The sequence below is a fragment of the Schistocerca serialis genome, chromosome 5 (assembly GCF_023864345.2).
Source record: "Schistocerca serialis cubense isolate TAMUIC-IGC-003099 chromosome 5, iqSchSeri2.2, whole genome shotgun sequence".
NCBI classification, from domain to species: Eukaryota; Metazoa; Arthropoda; class Insecta; order Orthoptera; family Acrididae; genus Schistocerca; species Schistocerca serialis.
The window spans coordinates 398,365,033-398,384,173 of record NC_064642.1 but is presented as its reverse complement, the minus strand read 5'-3'; the positions used below and the strand labels follow the sequence as shown (position 1 = coordinate 398,384,173).

General features: G+C 41.6%; 1 protein-coding gene across 1 annotated transcript in view; it reads right to left on the bottom strand.

Annotated features, from left to right (window-relative positions):
* Positions 1-19,141, bottom strand: part of LOC126481965 (hexokinase type 2-like) — a 179,067-nt gene that overhangs the window by 131,157 nt on the left and 28,769 nt on the right. The window lies entirely within an intron of this gene.

The following is a 19,141-nucleotide window of genomic DNA, read 5'->3' as shown; positions in this document are numbered from 1 at the left end:
ATTAATGTTGCTGGTACTACATACCAAACCGCCATACATAACAAGAAGTTATGTGTATTCTGAATTACAGTGATTATAATTTAGAAGCCCTCATCCAAATACAGTACTGCTTTCATATGGCTTTAAATTTAATAGATATTTAACTCTGTCCTATGCTGCATAAATCATAATATAAATAATTTAGGAGTAAAGGAAAACCCTAACCAAATACCAAAAGCATTGAGTCGGCAAGTCCACACAAAAGAGTAGGCATATACATAAAAGAAAGAAAGCATGCTAGCTTTTGGAATAAATTGTTTGTTAAGTTCAAGTACTCACTCGCGCACAGAGTCTCAACATAGACCTGACTGGATATACAACGCAAGCCTGGAAAAGGATTTACTCTGAAAGCTATGACATTTTGTTTTGTACATGCTTGTTGATGACAAGGCTTCTGCTATTCAGTGAGCAGTCTCCTTTGCTCCTACAGTTTTGCGTAAATCATAAATTATATGCTATGGCAATAGCTGTAGATTAATTTCGTGAATAAAAGTAAAATTTATGTTAGGAAATATAACAAATTAATTTCCTTGAAGTAAGCTCCCTGTTGCTTGCATAAAAAGCATTTTTTTGTTTATATTAATATCAGTGGATGACCAGATACTGTCAGATTCAACTTAGTAGCTACTTTAAGAAACATGAAACAGTTTAGTTTCCAACTGAGTAAAAATAGCATTGCAACTGTTCTAGAAATTGTTGATCAAATATAATAAGCTTTAGAAAATAAGAACATAATGACACTCACATTACATTTTCTAAGTATATAATTTCACTGTAATCCTTTTGGTACTTAATGATTTGTTTTACTTGAAAATAGTTCTACATTAATAACAGGACACAACCTGTTTCGGTCAGACACAGGCATTATCTTCTCTTAATACAAATTAGTATTGATGTCCTACAAGGATCATACCTCAGCCTGTTCTTTCAAATTGATATCAATTATTAACTGCATTTTGTCATACATTGTAATACTGATACAACCTTACTTACCTCAAATCGCAAAAGTTCAAATCTTATTAAACATATCAGAAATTGTTTGATTCTCTTTTAATTTCTCATCATACAATGTACTCTATTGTAATTAATAATACATTCAAAATCACTTATGTTTATATGTTTATTTATGTTTATATGTTTATTTTAGGATACAAAAAAGGAATGTCTCTCAAATTTTAAATATTTTATAGATTCAAAAAGCAACTGGGAAAAATAATTCAAACATATCTACAAAACAACGTCTTTTTCCCTGTGAAAATTCAAGGATGTGGTTGGAAGTGAAAAATTTGTGTGTGACGTATTTGAGACATCTGTCAGCCACACCTCTCATATGGCTCTCTCATACTGGAACATTCTTTTCATAACAACAAGATTTTCTTCAAAATACATGTAATGTGTCGTTGGATACACAAAGCTATCATCCTCTTTATTGCACTAGTAATTGAGAAGCTATACATTTATGCCTCAGAACTATTCCGGTTCAACACTGCAGAATGTGATGCCAGAGAAGAAATCCTTACCCACCTCTAAACTTAAGGTATGTTTTGATATTCTAAGGTTCAAGAAAGCCAAGAATGGCTACTTACAGAAAGTTAATGCTCTCAGAGATTTTAAAAAATTACTAATATCTGCACGGTTACTTTATGCTGATGGAACATTAGGAATAAAGTGCGTGACAATAAGTGGAAAATACAATCTGTGTATTTCCTCTTGCCTCTACATTCATCAGAGTTTTCATTTGGCAAAAGTTGGAGAATTTCAAATGAAAAAAAATTAGGAATGGGAATCACCTATACCTGGTGTGTGACACATAAAAATAAACCAAAGGGCAGAGATGTTACCAATTTTGAGATACTGCTCCTTTTTCCATCATAAGTAATTCAGAATGTACATCTCTGAGTTGTGATATTTTTCTATGCACTAAACACCAATCAGCTACTGGTTACTGGTTGCCTTCCCTCAATTTTGTTTATTGTTCCCACACTGGAAATTCTCCTACTGAAATCACCCTTTAGATGTTATAAACACAGAACACAAAATATGAGGGCATACTGGAAGTTCTGAGACTAGCTCTGTTTATGAGAAAGTAATTTATGAATGTATGTTTACACACAATCAACTTCAAAATAGTCACCTTATACAGCAATACAGTGTTCCCGGAGTTTCTGCCATTGATGAGATGTGCCCTGGATGTCTTCTTTTCAAAGAATGTCTAGCACATTCTGTAATTTGCACTGGATCTTTGCAGTGGTAGCAGAACAGCAACTTTTGAGCTGGATCTTTAGCTTTGGGATAATAGTGAAGTCTACAGGACATAAATCTGGTGAGCAGTGTGGGTGCAGAAGTTTCATAATCTTGTTTCTGGTGACAGAGTGCATTGTTGTCATGGAATAACAAGTATTTTGTTCACCACAAATCAGACTGCTTACACCGAACGTCCTCCCCCACATGCCTTAAAACCTAGATTAAGAACAATGCTACAAGTGTTGAAAATGACAATGAGCGTGCATTTGGAGTTGTCTTACCTTCTTCTGTAATGGAAATGGTTGGCTCTCCCATTGTGAAGACTGTCACTTTGTCTCAAGAGATATACCCATATTTCATCATACACAATGATCCTGGAAATGAACGGATCATCCACAGCATGCTGCAAAGGCTTTCGGCACACTTGGATGTGATGTTCCTTCCATTCCTGGGGCCAAGCTCGACAGAAACATGCTGCATGTTGAAATCACTTAAGGACTGCCTTCAGTGATCCACAGGATACACTAACATTGACAACAACATTGTGGATTGTTTGCTAACAATCCTCCTCCACAAGTTGCTGATTGGTTTCAATATTTTCTGGTGTTTTGCTTGTGGCAGGTCGTCATGATCTCTCATTGTCTTCCAGTGATGTTCTACCATTGTTGAATTGCACATGCCACTCAAAACATCTCGCTTGACTTGCTGAGCATCACAATAAATTTTTTCAAATTGTGTCAAGTCTCTCTGAGGTGCATTTCTCCACTTCACACAAAATTTCACGGTCACTCATTATTTTAACTTGCTATTTGTACAAGTTGCAGGTTTGGTAACAAACATGGTCAGAATAGCCCCAGCTGCACAGCTCCATATATAAACAGGACACTGTCTCTTGGCACACTGACTCGTGAACATAGGTGCTCCCAAAACCTATGTGTGCAGCCTTGCACTGTCATCTGTTGGCATGTTACATTGCTTCTCTTGACTTCTCAATACCCTCTTGCATAACCCCATCTCCTTGCTGGCAGCACTGCAGGAATAAGGAAGACCTTACTTCCTTCATGTCATGCCTTTCCCAGCAGCACATACCACACACACATCCCTTTTCCCTGTCCTCCTCAAAATCTCCACAAGAAGTGAGACAGAAGACATATGTTTTGCCTGCCAATGGTAATCAATTGAATGTTCATAGGCTCCCATGGCCACTGTCAATCTGAATAAAATAATTCTGGGTATTAGGCAACATCATTATGAAATGCTAAAACAACTGAAATGCCAAAGTTTCCACTGACTTTGTGGTGGTCCTCTTCGAGATGATAAACCTGCCATGAAGTGGACTACTGCAAGGTTGTTCACAACATTGGTATTTTAGCTGTTTTAGTGTTTCACACTGATTTTGCCTAATACCCAAAATGATTTTATTAAGAAGAGTTCTATTTCTTCTCACTCATTTTGAATGTGGTTCTGAGCATGAATCTGTGACTAGAATATGATAAGGAACCCCGTACAGTTCAGCGATTTGCAATCGATTAATGCAATCTGTTATGAAAATGGCAGCTTTTTGATGATAATATATATAAGATTTTTTCCTATTCATGATTGTGTGTTTATCTTCCGATGCAACACTGAAGAGCCAACAAAAATGGTACACATGTCAGGTGATCAGACAGTATGCTTACGTATGTGCGTGTGTGTGTGTGTGTGTGAGTGTGTGTGTGTGTGTGTGTGTGTGTGTGTGTGGTTTCAGGTTTTCGGGCGCTAAACAGCCTGGTCATCAGCGCCCAAACACATAGAAACAGGAACACATGTCACCTGCCAGAGTCATATCTAGACATACCAGGGGTCCCGTATCACTCCAACTGCACGTGCTCCACACCATTACAGAGCCTCCACCAGCTTGAACAGTCCCCTGCTGACATGCAGGGTCCATGGATTCATGAGGTTGTCTCCATACCTATACATGTCCATGTGCTTGATACAATTTGAAACGAGACTCATCCGACCAAGCAACATGTTTCCAGTCATCAACAGTCCAATGTTAGCGTTGATGGGTCCAAACAAGGTGTAAAGTTTTGTGTTGTGCAGTCATCAAGGGTACATGAGTGGGCCTTTGGCTCTGAAAGCCCTTGTCAATGATATTTTGTTGAAAGATTCACTTGCTGACACTTGTTGATGGTCCAGCATTGAAATCTGCAGCAATTTGTGGAAGGGTTGCAGTTCTCTCACACTGAACAATTCTCTTCAGTCAGTGTCGGTCCCATTCTTGCAGGATCTTTTTCTGGCCTCAGTGATGTCAGACACTTGATGTTTCACCAGATTCCTGATATTCACAGTACACTCATGAAATGGTCTTACAGGAAAATCCCCACTTCATCGCTACCTGGGAAATGCTGTGTCCCACCACTTATACACCAACTATAGCACCACGTTCAAACTCATTTAAATTTTGATAACCTGCTATTGTAGCAGCAGTAATCAATCTAACAACTGCACCATGCACTTGTTGTCTTATATAGGCATAGCTGACCACAGTGCTGCATCCTACCTGTTTACATATCTGTGTATTTTAATACACATGCCTATACCAGTTTTTTTGCCACTTCAGTGTATTTACAATCATAGCAAACCCTTTCATTTTGTTCTTCAACATTTCTGTGTCTGTACGGAAATATTCTCAAGTTATTAAATTTCTTCTCAAGGTCAATTTTAATTTCCTTCAACCCCTTAACACCTAAATAAATTTCGTTGTGGAAAAAAATAAAATAAAAAATTATGTCACTCTGTAAGTATCCAAAATACTCAGGAAATGGCAGTACATGTCAGAAGTGTTGGTAACTTCATGTTGTAATCTTATCCTCCCTCACATCACCAGTATATTTTAAAATGTTGCAAAGCACCGAGTGCACTGATAGCCCAAAGAGGCATTTAACCTAGTGTGTAGAGGGTATGATCCAGGCCAGATGTGGATCTGTGATGTTTTGGTGTTTCTTTTTGTATCATAATTTGGAACCACTCATTCATGTTACTTTAAACATGTACCAGGATGTTTTATTTCCACATTCTTAATAACCAGTTGTTGCCCTACTTCTACATCCTCATGATGAGTATGCTGTGGACACTCCCATCCTCCAACATGCCATTAGCTGTGTACACACAGCTGTACACATACATTCCAGTGCTCTGTTGAACCTTGTCTGACCTAGTAAGTCAACCAATCTTAATTCTGTAGGAAATGTGTGGGACTACTTGTAACACCAGGGGAAACAAAGTACTCAATATCCCTATAATCTGATAGCTCTATGGGATTTAATCATCAACGAGTGGCTTCAGCTGCATATAGCATGTCTGAAGAAATCTGTGGATCCTCTTCTTCATTGAACTGAGACCAGTCACAGTCACAGCTACAAACAGTGTAACAGGGTATTTATGTGACATCTCCTGGAAGTGAATAATTTTTTGTCTAGTGTGCTTATTTTTCTATTGACAAACATGTCACAAGACAAGTCACTGCAAAAGTTTTCTGTCACTATTGCTTCATTTGTTATTGCCAGTTTGTTTTAAAGAGATATTGCCCTTTTTGAGTATCTGTAAAATTGCTAAAGAAATTTTGCCTATTAAAATCACGCTAGGACTTAATCACCCCACCTCCCTCAGCTTGTTCAATCCAGATTCCTCTACAATTTTATGTGCCTCATCAGCACTCTTTATCATCCTCTAGAATAAAAATATTGGCCAGGTGTGAGTGGCACTTGAGGAGTGAGGGCACTGCACAAACTTAATTATGTTTGCAGACAATTCATCCATGCCAGGAATTAAGAATCTTGACCATTTTCTCCTGCTACTGATATTGATACTAGCAAGATATTGGTCCCAGGATACAAAATTTTGGAGACTGTTTCAATTTCAGTAATATAAATATGATGTAAAGTAATGCTGGAGGCATGTGACCATTATTATAATAATCAGTAGTTCTCCATCTAGGCTGACTGGTTCACTAAGTAAAATTCAAACGTCAGGCAAGGAATGACATTATTGCCCATATGATGTGTTTCAAAATTAATCCATTGTAAGATATCCAAGGTGATTACTGAACAGAGATACGGCATTTCAAGTTTTATGTGAAACACATTTTCATTACATTAGTCTGCAAGTGTTGGTTTCACATACAACTTGAAACGTCATACCTAAGTGCAGTAATTGCTCCTGGATTAATTCCAAAACATGTCATATGAGCAATAAAGTCATTTCTCACCTGATGTTTGACTCCGCCACAGTGACTCAGTCAACCTGAATATAGAACTATTGATAGTTTTAATTTCAAGTTTGACGCCAGATAAGAAATGTCCTTTTTTGTGATGTATTTACAAATTTACAGTATTCATATTTTTTCCTTTGGTTGTGTTGTGCAACCTTCCTATTTGCCAAATTTCATGATTCTAGACCAATGGGAAGTCCCTATAGGTTTTGATGCGTGACTTTGCGAGTATCAAAATATATGACTTAAATGGCCATATCTTTTGACTACATTGACATAGAAGCTCTAATTTTTTACCTCACCAAAGGACCATAGACTTTAGTATGTGACATTAATTTCAATGTGATGCATCCACCCAATCCTGAGAAAAAGGGGTAATAACAGACAGACAGACAGACAAACAGATAACAAATGACAACAAAATTTTTTTCGTACGATATAATTACAAATTTACAGTTTTACAGTTTTTGGTTGTACTGTGAACCTTACTTTTTGACAAGTTTCATGATTCTAGGCCAATGAGAAGTACCCTAGGGGATTTTCTGAATAAGTTTGCGAGTATTAAAATGTGTGACAAAATGGCCTATCTTCTGATTCCATTGAATTAAAAGCTTCAATGTTTTCCACCACCACGGGTCCATAGACCTCAGTATGTGACATAAATTTAAACTTATATGTGAGCCTGTTCCTGAGGAATAGGGTTTTTAACGTAGAACAACATAGCAATCAAGAGTTCCATTTGTGGCGATTGAGGTATAGGTTAGTCTTCAGGAATATGGGATGTGTCAGGTTATACAATGACAAGTTGCTTTCTGTAAACTGACAACTAGTTATGACTATGCTGTTCCCAGAATTGAGTTTGTGAGTAGCTTTCTCCGTAGGCAGCCCTATACACAAATCAAACTGACCAGTTATTAAAATGTAGTACAGAAAAGTTATTCAACATTGTATTATAAGTGTTTTCCAGGTTTTAAAAATATGTGAAGAGAAATATGGGCCTATAATCAGAGATTACTTGTTAATTTCCATATTTATGAATGAAAATTACTACTGTATGTTTCAGACTTTCAGAAAAAAACAGATTGACTCATTGACTGACTACAAAGGTACCTCAAGGAGGTGCTATCAGTTTCATATTACATTTCAATATTTTGATTTAGATAGCATCAAAAGGCAACTTACTACATTTCAATGGTCTGACAATTTTTGTAATCCTTTAACAGCAGATTTTTGGCACAAGATACAACTTTTTCCCACTTTTTATCCAGCAAAATTCTCTTTGATAGTGTGATTAAATGAGAATTTACAATTATATGAAACTGTAATTTTTCCTTCTTAGTTAAACTTCTATTGCTCACTTAAACTTTTACAGATAAACAAGCAGTATATGGGTTTAGTGTTGTAGGATTGCCGGATCCAATGATGTACAATATACCACATGTAATAAGCACTATTTTATTACTCAGAAGCACACATATACAGTTATATACATTATTGATTCTTGGTGCACGTGTGTACTGTTTCACGTGCGGCCACAGACTGGACACAAAGAGCTTGACAAACCAAAATATTACATGCGACTTGGTCGATAGTTACCACATTAGCGCCCCCCCCCCCCCCCCCCCATTCCCCCTAGAGTGTGGAGCACAAAACAAATATTGATATTGGGGCATACATGTACAGGAAACGCCTATGGGGGAGGGAGAGGGTGTTTAAACCGAAACCATGCCTTACATTACATTAGTAATTGAAGTCTTCGAGCCAGCGAGGAGGGTGGATAGTCATGCCCAACCAGGCAAATCCTTGTACAGCAGTCAAGGGATCTGGGGAGGGGACAGTGGGTTGTGAGGAGCTGTGGTAGCAGACCTGAATGCCTGCTGCAGTATGTAGGACTTTAACTGTTGATGGGTCAGTACCAACAGGCAAGGGGACAGATTGGAGATGATGAATGTGGATTAAACTGTCATTGGAGGAGCTGGCTTGTTCATAGAAGACACACACATTATCCGGATGCATAACAAAACACACTTTAGAGCTGCAAATAACATCTGCTTTGACATTCACTACCACTTCCGTAAACGAGTCATCATTGGCGACATCACACATTCCAGGGCTGGCCCCTGAAACGTCACTAAATCCTAACAGGGGAGAGGTGGGGGGCTGCCTAGGGGCAGTCATCACACGTGTCACTCTGTAGGGGAATGTCACATGCACCTGAAGCACTGTCACACGACTGGGAGTGGGTAGCGTCACACATGTGGGAATTGGTGTCACTCACCCATGGAGCATCGGTAGATGTCTCGTGTGAGGCGGATGTAGCAGGGGGATGGGGCCTGACTGGATGGGGTATCGGGCAGCTCTCCCAGAGACCACACAGGTTTGAGGTGGCAGACAGATACCGTTTGAAGTGTGCCATTAATCAGCACTTCAAACATGTTGGGACACTGCGATATGACTCTGTACGGGCCTGAGTATGAAGGTCTGAGTGTTGATCGGACAGTGTCATCATGCACCATGATGTGAGTGCATGACGCCAAGTCCTTATGCAGAAATATGGGAGGGAGCGAGTGTGGTCGAGGAGGAGGCATGCGAATGTTAGTGATTAACTCCTAAACATGTCCGATGAATGTTGAGTTGCAGATTTGACCTGGAGGAAGTGAAGGCTCAACTAGCTCTGCTGGGAGTGTGAGGGGTTCTCCATACAGTACTTCTGCCAGGGACATGCCAAGGTCCTCTTTGTACATGGCCTGAACGCCTAACATTATCCATGGTAAGGTGTCGGCCCACTCACCTCCGTGGCACATCAGGGAAGCTTTAAGCATTTGGTGCCAGCAATCGACAAGCCCATGGCTCTGGGGGGGGATATGCTGTAGTCCTAAATCGTTTCACCCCACACGGTTCATAAAGCTGTCAGAAGAGGGCAGACTCGAACTGGCGGCGCTGGTCAGTGGTGATAGAAACTGGGCAGCGAGATCCACATTAATAAAAGGGCTCGGGCCACTGCGTCAGATGTGATAGTAGTGAGAGGAATTACCTCTACCCAGCGAGTAAACCTGTCAATGGCAGACAGTATGTAATAGAAGGGGCTCGAGGGGGCCAAGGGCCCAATGTTATCAATATGTATGTGCTGGAATCTTCTTTTTGCCACATCGAACGTACCCATTGGGGGCTGTGCATGACATCCTGCTTTTGCGCGCTGACAAGCCACACATGCTCGTGCCCAACTGCGACTTTGTTTTATCACCCCGGGACAAACAAAACATTCAGATACCAGATGTGCGGTGGCCCATATGCCAGCATGTGCCATGTTATGGATACTATTAAAAATGTCCCAGCGGAGAGGTGCAGGAATCTTCGGACGTACGCGTCCTGTTGAAATGTCGCACCAGATGGGTGACAAAAACCCAGGAAGTGTTCATGACTGTAATTTGAGTCCTGTTTTAACATTGGAGTGCAATGCGCTGAATTAGTATCCTCTGTTTGCAATTTAGGGAGTTCACTGAGGTCCAGTTGTGAAGATAAAACTGACACACGAGACAGAAAATCGGCGACTATGTTGTCTGCCCCTCTGACGTAATGTTATGCTGTTCATAAACTAACATGTGAGGTCCATATGCTGAAAACATCTTGGGGATGTGTCCTTGCCTGGGTTATGGAAAGCGTATACCAGTGGCTTGTGGCCGGTAAATATCATGGACATTTACGTTGGGAAGCATACAGTTTGTGGGAGAAAAATCTGAGCAGCTGTACACCAGAACCCACGGATTGCTGGAATACCGTCCCCAGTGCTGTATCACTTGCGTCTGTAGTAAGCAAGATGGATGCATAAGGAATGGGGTGAGCGAGCGTAACGGCCATCTGTAAGGCTGACTTTAGGTTATCAAGTGCGCAACACATATCTGGAGTTCACGTGACCGCCCGAGACCCTGAAGTGTTTTTCCTATGACAGCATCCGTCACTGGAGCTTGTATGTCAACAGCATGGGGGATGTGCTTGCAGTAGTAATTTACCATTCCAAGGAAGCGGCGGAGGCTCTGAAAATCTTTGGACAAAGGCACCGTACTAATGGCCTCGGCACATTCGGGTAGGGGGTGGATGCCGTCAGCAGAAACCCCATGGCCCAGGAAAGTGGCAATAGTGTGGCAGAGTTGTGACTTAGCATTGTTCACTGTGACACCATTTGCTTGTAATAGTTGGAACACTTTATTTAAATGGAGTTCATTTTCCTCGAGGGCCGAAGAAAAAATTAACAAGTCATCCACGTATGCATATGCAAAGTCCAGTTTTCCAACCAATGAGTCAATGAAACCGTTGCCACATCTGTTCAGCATTTTTAAGGCCAAATGGCAGAAACAAATACTCAAAGAACCCGAACAGGTTGATGATAGCAGTTTTTTCAGCTTCCTCCGGTGCCATTTGCAGTTGGTGGTATGCCTTGTGACAGTCGATTATATTTAAAATTTGTGCCCCATGCAGCTGGGAAGCGAAGTCTTGAATATTTGGGACAGGATACTTATCTAGAATTGTTCTGGTGTTAAGTGCCCGATAGTCACCTCAGGGGCGGACAGTGTCATCTTTCCTGGGCACCAAATGAATGGCTGACGACCAACTACTAGAAGAAGGGCGAATAGTCTTACTGTCTAAAAGTTCCTGAATAATAACTTTGGCATGTTTGAGTTTCCCCAGGTTTAAATGCCTAGCCTTTGCGCGTACTGGTGGACCTTCTGTGGTATTGATTCTATGGACAGTACTGTTGTTGATCATGAACACTGATGGGGATGATGGACCCACACCTGATGCAGTACGACTAACCTGTAATGCACATGCTTGTGTATCCCAGTCCGGTGGGTCAGCAGCAGTGGTGGTGATCCAATGGTAGTCCTTGTCATGGAGCTCAGTGGGGTATTCGGTAGTGTTGTGGGCACAGCTTCTGTCTGGCAGTAGAAATGTCACGTGGCATCAGCGGCGGGTGTGAGGAAGAGGTGCAGGGATTGGGGGCGTGACCGTGTGTGACAGCTGGGCGACCTGCTTACGAGCATCCATGAGCTTAGCTTGCATGGCGACGATGTGTAAGCGGAGGGCTTCATTGCTGTCCCAAAGTTTGTTGTTGTGTCATCTAAGAGAGAGCATTGCAACACTGGTTTCGGCTAGCTCACACAACAGATTGGTGCTCTCGGGTGAGAGGGAAGAGATATCTGAACCGGTGGTACAGCCTTTCAAGTTAAAGGTTAGTGTACCTCGTTACAGGTTAGGTGAAAGTGCATGGGCTAAGAGAAAATCTACCCCAAGCACTGGTTCATCCACATCCGCGATAATGAAAGTCCGCTATAATGGGGTACTAATTAGTTATTCCATGGGATTGGATCAGGGAATTATTGGCCGCTCAAAGCGGGGGGCTAGGCTGATGCTCAAATTTAATACCTGCAGACTAACCTTGCCCCCCCGTGTCAACTAGAAATGAAAGGGAAGACACTGCATCTTTCACGTACAAGCGTCCTGGTGTGTGAGGTGAGGAAGTATTAAGTGATAGGCATCTGTGCAGTGCAACGCCCGTAGTGCCTGAATTGGGTCACATTATTAGTTTGGGAATGCACAATAAGTACGACATTTCTTAGCCGCGTCGCCAAATGGAAATAACACCAAGTGGGATGGCGCGCGGGTTTGTCCATCATGCTGCCTGAGTTAAAAGTGGCGGAGCAAGTCGTACGCAGTCTGTACTGCACGATGGAAACTGCTGTGCAGGTGTGCCAACCCCTAAGGCCTGAGGGCCCCCTGGGAAGGGGGAGGGGGGGGGGGGGAAGGGGGGGGAGGAGTTTGCGGGTGGGGCAGAATGTTCTAAACCTGGACTGTGATCTACAGTTTAGAGTCTAGTGGGGTCGAAGTTACACGGAGAAGGTGAATTTGAACCTACGGGGGCGGTTTGAGCAACCAGATGGTCCAAAGTGTAACGTCTGGCATGTAATGTGTGTCAATCATGGCGTGGAGATGATGACACAGCTGCGACGGGGATCTGGAACCCAGCGACTCGTGACTGATGAGGCAGATAGCTTCCTCTGTTAGTGTAGATAGTTGCTCAAGGATGGTGCGTTGGGAAAATGCATATTTATCCGTAGTGTGTGGTGAAGCCACAATATTGCAGATCAGGTCCAGTTCATCATGGAGGTGACATAGTAAGCAAAGGAACTTCGAATTGCCATCAACAACACACTGTAGCTGGAGGACGTGGTCAACCAAGGCAAACCATGTCCTTGCGAAGGGGTGGTAGCTTAGGCCAACGGATGGGGAAGTCTTGATGTAACTGTTTGTCAGAAACTGTCACCCCCTGTCCGTAGCTCTGCAGCATAATTGGCTCAGGTGTAGTAGGTGCGGCTGGCTCGGCCTTGGTCAAGAAATCTACAAGTCGGGCATTCGATGGAGTAACGCCAACAGGCATAAAATGGGCCGGCACAATAGAGTCGACTGTAGTGGACCGATGTGCGGAGAATTACGAAGTGCAGTTTCCAGGCCCCTCCCCTACAGGTGCATTAAAATTGTTTAAATCACCTAATGTTTGTGGAACACACGTGGCAGACGCAGCAGGGAACGGCATGTGCCATCAGAAACACTCGTAAAGTGGACGTTGGTAGTGGGAGTGGAGGGGGGGGGGGGGGGTAAGGGGGGCTGGTGCAAAATCCAGAGTTCTGAGATAAACATGAAATTTACTGTCTTGAGTGTCTGGCTTGATTTGTACCACCACTGATTCAGGCACTTGGGAAACCTGTAAACATTGTCACTGGGGTTTGAGCACATTGTGTCAGCCATTGTTGGGCCCTCAGAACACGTGGAAAGTTCATATTCAGTGTAAAACACTTGCATTCAAAGTTTTGAGCATGAAAAATATTCTGTTGGTATGATACACTTCCACATGACTGCTGACTCATGTACAGTAACAACAAGTTATTGTTCATACCTGATGCCAGTATATGTGGCTGTTGGAAAGTAGAAGTGTTGTCCTGTTGAGTACAGCTAGTCAGTGTGTTTGGGAACTGTGTCGAACTATTTTGAACACAAGGTGGATAATTAGAAAACCATGCCGAAGCATCCGTTGGAACATCTAGTTGGCACTTGTATTGTGTAGCATGCGGCAAGTGATACATTGTGTACCACCCGACGTTACGAGAGTTCATTGTAGCTCTCATGAACAAAATTCGGGGTCACCAGTATGGGTTTAGTGTTGTAGGATTGCCGGATCCAATGATGTACACTATACCACATGTAATAAGCACTATTTTATTACTCAGAAGCACACATATATAGCTGTATACACTCTCAATTACCGTTTCGCGTGCGGCCACAGACTGGTCGCAAAGAGCCTGCCAAACCTAGATATTACACATGACTTGGTCGATAGTCACCACAAGTGCAAAATAAATGGGAATCTGGGGAAGACATTGTTGTTGCAGTCACAGACATACAAAATAAAAAGTGAGATAATAAAAATCAGCAGGGAAAATGAAAAAACGAAAGATATGAGTTGTAACGGAAAAATTATTAAAGAAGTAGAGGCTTTTGAATATCTAGGAAGTAAGCTGATGAGAAAAGCAATCATTAAGGAAGAAAATTTTGGAGAGGAGAAATAATTGCTCAAAATTTTACTGTTGTGTATCAGACATAATTAGGAATTAGAAAATACCAGTCAGAACAAATATCATGAAATATAAATCATACTATCTGACAGGGATCAGAATGTTGGACATGGACAAAAAAAATTGAGCAGAACATAAGCAACAGGATGCACTTTCTAGGAAGGATCCTGGTTAAGATGAGAAGGGACGAGACAAGAAATGAAACAGTACAAAACACACTTCACACCAGTCTGCAAAAGGAAACTAAATGGAGAGAAATAGGCTGAAATGGTTTGGCCATGATAAAATAATGGGAAAAGGAAGACTATTGAGAAAAGCTCTGGCGTGGATAGAATCTGGAAGAAGAGAAAATGGAAGACCATGAACAAGATGAAGAGACCAGGTAAAGGATGATGTGAATTGGAGAGGGCAATGATGAGAGAAAATTTTGAAAAATAGACTGTTGGAGAAAAGAGACAATTAGAAGAGGATCTGGGAATGAACAGAAACAATTCAGGAAGAAGAAGAAGAAGAACAAGAAGAAGAAGAAAATGATGATGATGATGTTAAACCTGATTTATGGGAATGCTTTATTGATCCCATTTCACCATCATGAACAGACAAACCATTTATTAATTAGCTCACATGTATCTGAAGATAGGCAGATCAATTTAGAAATAAAATATCAATCACTGTTGTTCTGTGTCTTTATATTCTACTTGGGAATGTTTCTTTCTGGAGAACAAACCAATGTTAGACATCGGTAACTCCAATCAGAACTATTTAAAGTGAAATATATTTTGAAACTGTTATGCAAATTAATCCTGTAACTATATAATTTATCTATTCAAGTTTAAAACTTTTCCTGTTATACTGTTCGAATAACATAGGTACCATATGTTTCTCTGTGATCTACAACATAATGTTTTGTTTTTTTTTCACTTTGTAAATATTTACACACAAAAAAAGCCCTTGTGAAAACACTGAAAACGACATTGATTAGAGAATAGTACTCTGCTGGTACTGCATATATCTGGAAATTAGTCATGCAAGCATTTAACACAACCATGTTTGATGACCCCATCCTGTGACCCCTGGAGCTCTGCATATGCACATTTAACAGAATTATTCATTCAGGGTTTGTCATAATGCTCAAAGACTGATCTTTACATTACCTTGAGGAGCAGTTTCAGTGACAAACTGGATGTCATCCTCAATTGCATAATTGGGTTCCAGACGGTGGTGAAGAAGTCAGTACATTCACTGGTAAAGGTTGTGATGTGAATTTGTCTAGAAACATTGTTTCTGATAATACTGACAAGAACTGTCAATTCAAAGAAATTGATCCTAATAATCCCATAGATTTCATGAAACAATTCAAAGTTTCTTTCATTCACATGAAATCATAAGATTAAAAAACAGAATGTTGCCTTCATTACATGAGTACAAGCACACACACTTGGCCCAACTATACGGTTAATCAGTACATAACTGCTGCTGAGTTTGAAACAGCATGAGAAACTACAAATTATAAAGAAAAATTGTTTTTGCTCAACAATTAAAATAGAAATAAAAGAAATATGAGAAGTTCCTTGCAAAAATATTGTGGCCAAAATACACTCCTGGAAATGGAAAAAAGAACACATTGACACCGGTGTGTCAGACCCACCATACTTGCTCCGGACACTGCGAGAGGGCTGTACAAGCAATGATCACACGCACGGCACAGCGGACACACCAGGAACCGCGGTGTTGGCCGTCGAATGGCGCTAGCTGCGCAGCATTTGTGCACCGCCGCCGTCAGTGTCAGCCAGTTTGCCGTGGCATATGGAGCTCCATCGCAGTCTTTAACACTGGTAGCATGCCGCGACAGCATGGACGTGAACCGTATGTGCAGTTGACGGACTTTGAGCGAGGGCGTATAGTGGGCATGCGGGAGGCGGGCTGGACGTACCGCCGAATTGCTCAACACGTGGGGCGTGAGGTCTCCACAGTACATCGATGTTGTCGCCAGTGGTCGGCGGAAGGTGCACGTGCCCGTCGACCTGGGACCGGACCGCAGCGACGCACGGATGCACGCCAAGACCGTTGGATCCTACGCAGTGCCGTAGGGGACTGCACCACCACTTCCCAGCAAATTAGGGACACTGTTGCTCCTGGGGTATCGGCGAGGACCATTCGCAACCGTCTCCATGAAGCTGGGCTATGGTACCGCACACCGTTAGGCCGTCTTCCGCTCACGCCCCAACATCGTGCAGCCCGCCTCCAGTGGTGTCGCGACAGGCGTGAATGGAGGGACGAATGGAGACGCGCCGTCTTCAGCGATGAGAGTCGCTTCTGCCTTGGTGCCAATGATGGTCGTATGCGTGTTTGGCGCCGTGCAGGTGAGCACCACAATCAGGACTGCATACGACCGAGGCACACAGGGCCAACACCCGGCATCATGGTGTGGGGAGCGATCTCCTACACTGGCCGTACACCACTGGTGATCGTCGAGGGGACACTGAATAGTGCACGGTACATCCAAACCGTCATCGAACCCATCGTTCTACCATTCCTAGACCGGCAAGGGAACTTGCTTTTCCAACAGGACAATGCACGTCCGCATGTATCCCGTGCCACCCAACGTGCTCTAGAAGGTGTACGTCAACTACCCTGGCCAGCAAGATCTCCGGATCTGTCCCCCATTGAGCATGTTTGGGACTGGATGAAGCGTCGTCTCACGCGGTCTGCACGTCCAGCACGAACGCTGGTCCAACTGAGGGGCCAGGTGGAAATGGCATGGCAAGCCGTTCCACAGGACTACATCCAGCATCTCTACGATTGTCTCCATGGGAGAATAGCAGCCTGCATTGCTGCGCAAGGTCGATGTACACTGTACTAGTGCCGACATTGTGCATGCTCTGTTGCCTGTGTCTATGTGCCTGTGGTTCTGTCAGTGTGATCATGTGATGTATCTGACCCCAGGAATGTGTCAATAAAGTTTCCCCTTCCTGGGACAATGAATTCACGGTGTTCGTATTTCAATTTCCAGGAGTGTATCTTCTTGAATGCTCCTCTAAATGAAGACACCTTGATCACTGTCTGAGCCAGACATTTGTTGTGCAATGTACACAGGAAATTAACTATTGGAAACATTTGATAACTTCCATGAATTATTACACCTTGCTGACAAACAGAAGAAGACACCACAAAGGCAGAAGAGAAAAAAGGTAATGGAGAGAAGATAGCAATTGTAGAAGAGAAGGAAGAAAAAACTGAAGAGGACAAAATAAATGTAAGAAAAGAAGTGCAAAAGGAAAAGTGGAAAATTTCAAAGCTGCATCATGGAAGAAAGGACTGTCTTAATTACAAATAAGTTTCAAGAATTTGTACATGTTTTGGTTTAACTTTCCTTAGATCCATTTATAAACTGGTCAAGATAACTCACTGAGATAATATTAATGAACTGTGCACTATAATCAGTAACAGAATTGAAGAACATCACTTCTGTGCCAGTGGTTTTTTCTTGTGTGGTGTTTGTATAGTAAGACATACGTAAGTGTCTGATCAGCAGCACAAGGTCGACAATATAAAGTCAGTTCGTAGTAAAAATATTTCTGTTACTGATGAGTCAGATACATGATGTCCAGTATTTAATAATCATTTTCTGGGCATTGCTGGTGAATTAAATAAAAACTTAGTTTCTACAGGGAATTATATCTGTTGGAAAATACCTTTCTAAAACTGATGTCTGAAATACTCCTCTATGATATTGATAGGGCAGAGACTGGGTCAATAATTAAATCACTCAAGACTAAGGACTCTCATGTATACGAAGGAGTGCCTAGCAGTATATTAAAGAATTGTGCTGCACATGCTAGCCCTGTACTTAGCCATATTTCCTCTAAGAATGGGCAGTTTCATGAACAATTAAAGTTCTCATTAGTAAAACCACTTTATAGAAAGGGAGAAAGGGATAATGTAGACAATTTTAGATCTATTTCTATGCCACTAGTATTTGCTAAAGTTATTGAAAATGCTGTGTATGTAAGGATAATTGAGCATCTTATTTCACATAATTTGCTATCAAATGTACAGTTTGGTTTTAGAAGCGATTTAACAACTGAAAACACTGTCTCTTGTCTCTGCGAAGCACTGGATGGATTAAACTAAAGGTTTCAAACACTGGGCATAATTTTTTATTTAACTAAGGTGTTTGATTGTGTTGATCACAAAATATTGCTCCAGAAGTAGGACCATTATGGAATATGGGAAGTAGCTTACAATTGATTCCCCTCTTACTTTAACAATGGACAGCAAAAGGTTATTATTCACAGTGTTGAGGATGGCTATGGTGTGAGGTTTGAGTGGGGAACAATTAAATGGGGGTGCTCCAGAAAACAGTGATGGGGCCACTCCTGTTCCTCATTTGTATAAATGATATGGCCTCTATTATTACAGGTCATTCTAAAATATTTCTGTTTGCTGATGACACAACCTTGGTAGTAAAGAATGTTGTGTGCAACATTGGCTCTGCTCCAAATAGTGCAGTTCATGACATAAGTTCATGGCTTGTACAAAATAAACTAACACTAAATGATAGTAAGACTCAGTTTTTATAGTTTCTAACACACAATTCAACAAAATTCAGTGTTTTTATTTCACAAAATGGGCACATGATTAGTGAATCTGAAAAGTTTAAATTTCTAATGTTCAGATAGATGGTCATGGAAGGCCCACATTCAGGATCTTGTTCAAAGACTTAATGCTGCCATTTTCACTGTTCGAACAGTATCTGAAGTAAATAATAGCCCAACATAAAAAGTGGTCTACTTCGTTTATTTTCATTTGCCTATGATGTAAGGTATTACTATGATGTAAGGTATTATATTTTGGCATAACTCTTTCTATTCTCAGAGGATGTTTTTGGCTCAGAAATGAGCAATAAGCAGTGTAAGTTCGCGAAGCCCTTGTCAACCCCTGTTCATTAGTCTGGCTATTCTGAGACTGGCGTCTC